Raw genomic sequence first — 7,032 nt, forward strand, 5'->3', positions numbered from 1 at the left:
TTAAGGGCATTTAAATGGTCATTGGATAAACAAATGGATGATAATGGAATAGTTTAGGTTAGATGGGCTTCAGATTGGTTTCACAGGTTGGCGCAACATTGAGGGCCGAAGGGCCTGTACTGTGCTGTAATGTTCTATGTTCTATGTTCTATGATAGTAAGGTGTTGATGACAATACCACTGAATGTCAAGGCAAAACTGCACGCTAAGCCCTGACCAGAATGCTATGCTTCAACAAAATTATACAGCATTTGTCATTGTCACTGCTCCCAGTATTTAAAACTGCAGACATTCTCACAGCTATTCTAACTCTTCAAAGCAAAATGGTTCATTAAAAATCTAAGAAATTGAATCCTTAACATATGATACTTTTCAGAATAGTTAAAGAAATACCTAATAAGAATTGATTTGTATAGCATGAAGCCACTTTAGTATTCCACTTTTGGAACACTGTGTTCAATTCTGGCCTCCCTGCTACAGAAAAGAAGTCGTTAAACTTGAAATGGGTTGGAAAAGATTAACATACGTGTTGCCAGAATTGGAGGGTTTGAATTATGGGGAGAAGCTGAATAGGTTGGGGATATTTTTCCTGGAGTGTCGGAGGCTGAGGGGTGACCTTATAGATGTTTATAAAATCATGAGGGGCATCGATAGGGTGAATAGCCAAGGTCTTTTCCCCAGGGTCGGGGAGTCCAAAACTAGAGGGCATAGGTTTAAGGTGAAAGAGGAAAGATTTAAAAGGTACCTAAGGGGCTACTTTATCATACAGAGGATGGTGCGATTATGGAATGAACTGCCAGAGGACGTCGTAGAGACTGGTGCAATTACAACATTTAAAAGGCATCCGGATGTGTATATAAGTAGGAAGGGTTTAGAGGGATATGGCCCAAATGCTGGCAAATGGAACTAGATTAATTTAGGATACCTTCTCAGCATGGACAAGTTGGACCGAAAGGTTTGTGTCCATGCTGTACAACTCCATGACTTTATGACCAGGATTCTGATTCCCTCTTCAGTGTCAGTGCTTATCGGAGAGCTGGCTTCTTCAACTGGAAAGTGGACCAGCAGAGATGGAAGAAGACCCAGGGAGAGATCCCTATGAGTTTGGTCAGATAATGGCATGCTGCCTTCATAAGCTACTGAGATCAACACATTGGGTTTCAGCCATCTGTTCATCGTCTGGAATCAGTGAACTTCCTTCAAGTGTCACAGGTTGTGTAACTTTTTTGTCTACTGAGGTTGTGTATCATATCCAAACTGCTGCTTCTTACCAAATCATCTTAAAATTGCTTACACATAACTGTGGATCCCAAATCTCAAACCTTTCAACACACTGAAATAACTCCACAGAGGCTGGTATCCTGTCACCAAGTCACACTTTATTTACACGTGGAGAGTCCTTGACACTGATCCAGCTTCCTCAGAGCCAGCTCTCAGAGTGAACAGAACCTCTAACCCTCCTGTTTATATCTGCCAGCCAGGGCACTCTGATTGGACCAGGCTAACAGCCTCAAAAAGTGGACTCATATTCTACGATGCCTACCTGTCTGACTTCGTTACAATCACCACACACACAATATTCCCAATCTCAACCAGGGTTTAATGTTTCTTTGTAGTTGGAGAGAACTTACCTTTCAGAATTTCCCTGTGATAATCTTTAGTTTATATTTTAGTAACCAGTATCATTCTCAAACCTTTAATACTTGTAATGAGCTTTAAGGTGCATGGATACATTGTCACCAAATCAATCACTGTCATCTGCCAGTATTCCTCCTTTCACAACATTTCTGTACTGGCTAAGATTCTGAGACTGTCTAATGAAATTCCCAATGATATCCTTTCTGCTTACTCACTCTCCTCTCTTGTACTCCACATCTCAGCCACACTGATTGATAGTTTTGTTCTCTCTGTGGCACAGCTCTCACTGGATCTCTTCTTAAACAGTATTAACATAGCCAATTCTATTTCTGCGATGGTTATTTCTCACTCCCACATAATAGCTTGCAGAAGACTATCTCTGCTCCTTCTTCAGTTGTTCACCAATATTATCTGTGTGTGCTGGATTAATTTCCGCATGCTGATGACCACCAGTTCCAATATTCCAGTATTGTATCACTTCTAATTACAAGAGCCATTGTATTCCCACATTCATTATTATCGAAAATCCAGTCACGGTTGATCCAGATGTGTCTGCAAGTTAATTTGGCAAGACATATAACATTAAAATCTCTAAACCCTTTAGGATGACCCTTTCAATCCTCTTTTAACCCTTGCAGGCACTGAAAGCAATAAACCTGTAATGTATTCAAACATTCCAATCAGCAGAAGTGGACATCAAATCAAAGAAGAAAATTTTAAGACAAGTTTCCAATGCTTTTAAGCAGCAAAGAGAAAGCAGTGAAGAGGAAATTCCAGAGCTGAAGACTTAGATGGGGCCGAAGATTTGGACAATGGAAATGCAGGATGCACGGAAAGGAAAGATTACTCATGTTTTTGTTACCAGCAATGCCCTTCTAGTCAATACTTAGTATACATAAACTGCATTTATTATCAAAACTGATGCAGTCATCTTATCCTAATTCTTTCTCATCAATGTTTGATTTGATATGATTTATTACTGTCGCGTGTGCCAAGGTACAGTGAAAAGTGTTGTTTTCTAGCTATACTGGCAGATTGTACAATATGAGCACATCAGGGTAACAGAACAGCGTGCAGCATACAATGATACAGCTGCTGAGAAGATGCAGAGAGAGACCAATATTAACATTAAAGAGGTCCATTCAAATGTTTGATAACAGCTGGGAAAAAGCTGTTCTTGAATCTGTTTGTATGTGTATACAAACTTCTGTATCTTCTGCTGGTGGAAGAGGGTGGAAGAATGTAAAACCGGGGTCAGAGGGATCTTTGATTACGTTGGTTGCTTTCCCAATGCAGCAGGAAGTATAGATGAAGTCAATGGATGGGAGGCTGGTTTGCATAATGAACTGGGCTGTATTCACAACTCTCTGCAGTTTCTTGTGGTCTTGGGAACAGCAGTTGCCATACCACACTGTGATGCAACCAGATTGGATGCTTTCTATGGTGCATCGACAAAAAAAAGTTCTGGCTTAGCTGCGTGTGTGGCTGTGTGCCATCCATGAAGTTACTGCATAGGTCTTCCTCCGTCTCAAGTTTCACAGAACAATTTAAAGGTACCATGCATTGAAGACCTGGTGCCACACAACATCGACATTTTCAGGGAACATTGCTACTCACCAGTTCACCCATATCCCTTTATTGGTCACTGTATTACAACCAGCTGAGGAGAGGTGCAACGGTTCTCTTCTTTTCCCACTTGTTTGATTTTAACAGAGATTTTGCATATTACAAGGTTGCTTTCGCCTATTCAGAGTGTGTCTATCTGTTTACATGTGAATGATAAAGAATTAGCCAGGCAGGATTTCTTAAGTTAAATAAGTAAGGGGTTTATTTATTTTGCTGAGGCCCTCAGAAGGAAAGATATTTAAAAACTTAAAAGGTAAAGAAACAGCCTGTTTTCCACAAAGCACATACAAGCACATAGCACTCAAACAAACATGCAAGAATACAGATAGATTACAGACTAAAAGAGATTAACTTGAGCCAAATTAAATTCAATCAATAAAATAAGAAAGAATTCAATGGTTGTAGTTGGTTGTCTGGAGTGGTTGTGCCTTTGGTCCTCAGCTTGCAGCTTAAGGTTGATGTCTTCTACTCCTTCTAGAAATGCTGCAATGGAAATGCTTCCTTTAAAAGTGCTCTGCATGCAAGGATGTAGACCCATCAAACTCAACAAACAGGGCACTGCCTTCGAGATAGTAGGAACTGCAGATGCTGGAAAATCTGAGATAAACAAGGTGTAGAGCTGGATGAACACAGCAGGCCAAGCAGCATCATAGGAGCAGGAAGGCTGACGTTTCAGGCCTAGACCGGCGCTGCCTTGGATGGAGGTACAGAGAGAGAGAACAGCAGTTTGGTCTCATAGCTGCTGGAGATCGCCAAATTCTTGGATAAACATTCACTAAGCTTGCTTGGTCACATGACTTCCTCTTTGACTGTCATCAGAAGTTCAAAAATCTATTGTATATTCCAAAAGTAGCTTCCATTAGGTTCTTGTCTGCACAATTATCTTCGGAAAGTCAAGGCATTTCATCAACTTCCAAATGGTTCATTTTTCCACAGTTGAAAACTATAAATACCTCCATTTATAAGACAGGAAGAAAGCTGTTTATAAATTGCCAGTGGGTTACTGTCTTTGGTGGGGCCTTCATAGATTCTGCATCTCCATTCCAATTGAGTGAAATGTCGGTTATAAAGAAATGCTAACTGTGGCTACTATTTCAAATTTTTAAAACATCCAATGTTTGTATCCGGAAGACAAACTGAAAATGAGGAATTGTCATGGACATGCCTTTGCAATAATGGAATCCCATCGTATTTCAGATGCAGGCACTTTGTACCCCTCTTAGCTCACCCTCCCTTTCAACCCACCAGTCGGAGCACAGCCTCATCCCTTTTGATACTTGAATTACAATTCTCTAACAGTCCTTCAAGCCCATCTTTATTTGCGCTCCTCCTTGGTTAGCTACTCTATCAATTTATCATTTTTCTGCTTGGTGCCCTTCTCTCCTTTTCCAAGTGATTGAGCCATTTGGTATGTTCAAGATATTTCTTACAATGAATGGTTCTAATGACCTACACAGATATTACTGTTTCCTTGACAGTTCCTCATTCTTTATGTCCTTTTCTTTTAAATGAGTCTCATCCCCATTCCAGCTACATTATCTCGACCTTCCAGTATATTTTTCTATTCATTTTTTTCTCAAGCACTCATTTACTTTCCTTTTGAAATCATCCAGGTCTCAGCCACTTTGCTGTTCTATTCTCTGAATAAAGAAATTCTCTTTATTTACCTATTGGATTTATTAGTGAAACATTTTTATTTGTGGTGCTAATTTTTGGGTGTCCTGTAAGTAGAAATTTTCCTTCCACATCTATCCTGTCCAACCCATTTAGGATTTTAAAGACCTTTTATCAAATCACATTTAAATCTTTTCTTTTGAAAAAGAAATGTCCCAGCTGGTTCAATTTCTCCCAATAGCCAGGATCTCTTAGCTCTTGTGTTGGTCTAGTGAATCTATTTTGCACCTTTTCTATTGTTTCAATATGCTTTCTACAGCATGTGGACCAGAAAGCTACACAGTATTCTATTTGAACCCTGACCAGAAGTCTATTCGAGTTTAACATAATTTCACTATTCTTAAATACCCCTAGAAATTAATTCCATGCTTAGTTAGTATTTTTCTTTGCTTGGCTTAATATTTTGTTTCATATCTCTTCCACTACTTCTTTACTGATAATTTCCAGTTTTACTGATGTTAGACTGACTCATCTATAGTTGCCAGGTTTTACTCTGTCTACCTTTTTGTATATACAAAATATTAACTGTCCACCAGTCCTTTGGCACTAAATATCTTCAATCAACTTTTTTGTATGTAACCCGGTGCCTATGCTCCTTTCTGTCTAGTTATCTTCAGTATGTTTAGATTGGGTTTTTATCCTATTTTAGTTGTGCTAACTTGTTAATTACTTTCTCCCTTTCAAGCTCAATTCTGCTACGATTCCCATTCTGCTCACCCTCTAGTGGTGTGAATTCCATAGCTTTCTGGAGCAAAAACTGAAGTGATGATCCAATTTTTTTGCATTTCTCTGTCATTTCCTGTAAGCTTAATTTTCTCATCCATTGGCAATCCACTTTTCTATTTCTACTCTTCTTTAATTATGTGTCAATTAATTATTTTAATATTTATTTTTGCATTACTTGGGTAATTTATTTTCGTTACTTGTTGAGTTTTGTATTTTCCACCTGGAATCTTCATATTCACTTTGGTTCCCAATCCTTCAGCACTCAGGAGAATAGGCATGCTTTTACCTACATTCAGCAATCCCATTACCTCTTTATTCATCCACAGCGTCCCATTACTTAATTTTGATTTTCTTGTGGAATATATTTCATTTGAACTATTTATGTCTAAGATTTTCTACTGTTTCTCTACCACTTTGCTTATTTTAAGAGTTTATCCTGTAACGTTAGTTCCAGCCTCATAAATCGATCTTGTCCAATCTCTCACCTTAGTCTTTGTCCTACTTATGCCAATCATCAATCTAACACAGTCATAGAGTCACAGAGATGTACAGCATGGAAACAGACCCTTTCGTCCAACTCGTCCATACTGATCAGATATCCTAGATGAGTCTAGTCCCATTTGCCAGCATTTGGCCCATATCCATCCAAACCCATCCTTATTCATGTATCCATCCAGATGTCTTTTAAATGTCATAATTGTACCAGCCTCCACCACTTCCTCTAGCAGCTCATTCCATACATTCACCACCCTCTGCATGAAAACGTTGGCCCTTACGTCCCTTTTAAATCTTTCTTCTCTCATCTTAAAGCTATGCCCTCTAATTTTTCACTCCGCCACTCCAGGGAAAAGACCTTGTCTATTTACCAAATCCATGCCCCTCATGATTTTATAAACTTCTATAAGGTCACCCCTCAGTCTTTGGCACTCCAGGGAAAATAGCCCCAATCTATTCAGCCTCTCCCTATAGCTGAAACCTTCCAAACCCGGCAACATCCTTGTAGATCTTTTCTGAATCCTTTCAAAAGTTTCACAACATCCTTCCTAGAGCAGGGAGACCAGAATTGCACACAGTATTCCAAAAGTGGCCTAATCGATGCCCTGTACAGCCCCAACATGGCCCCCCAACTCCTATACTCAATGCACTGGCCAATAAAGGCAAGCATACCAAATGTCTTCTTCAACATCCTGTCTACCTGTGACTCCACTTTCAAGGAACAATCTACTTGCAATCCAAGGTCTCTTTGTTCAGCAATACTCCACAGTACCTTACTATCAAGTATATAAGTCCTGCCCTGATTTGCCTTTCCAAAATGCAGCACCTCACATTTATCTAAATTAAACTCCATCTGCGACTCCTCAGCCCATTG

Source organism: Rhincodon typus, chromosome 14 (assembly GCF_021869965.1).
Source record: "Rhincodon typus isolate 14 chromosome 14, sRhiTyp1.1, whole genome shotgun sequence".
Lineage (NCBI taxonomy): Eukaryota > Metazoa > Chordata > Chondrichthyes > Orectolobiformes > Rhincodontidae > Rhincodon > Rhincodon typus.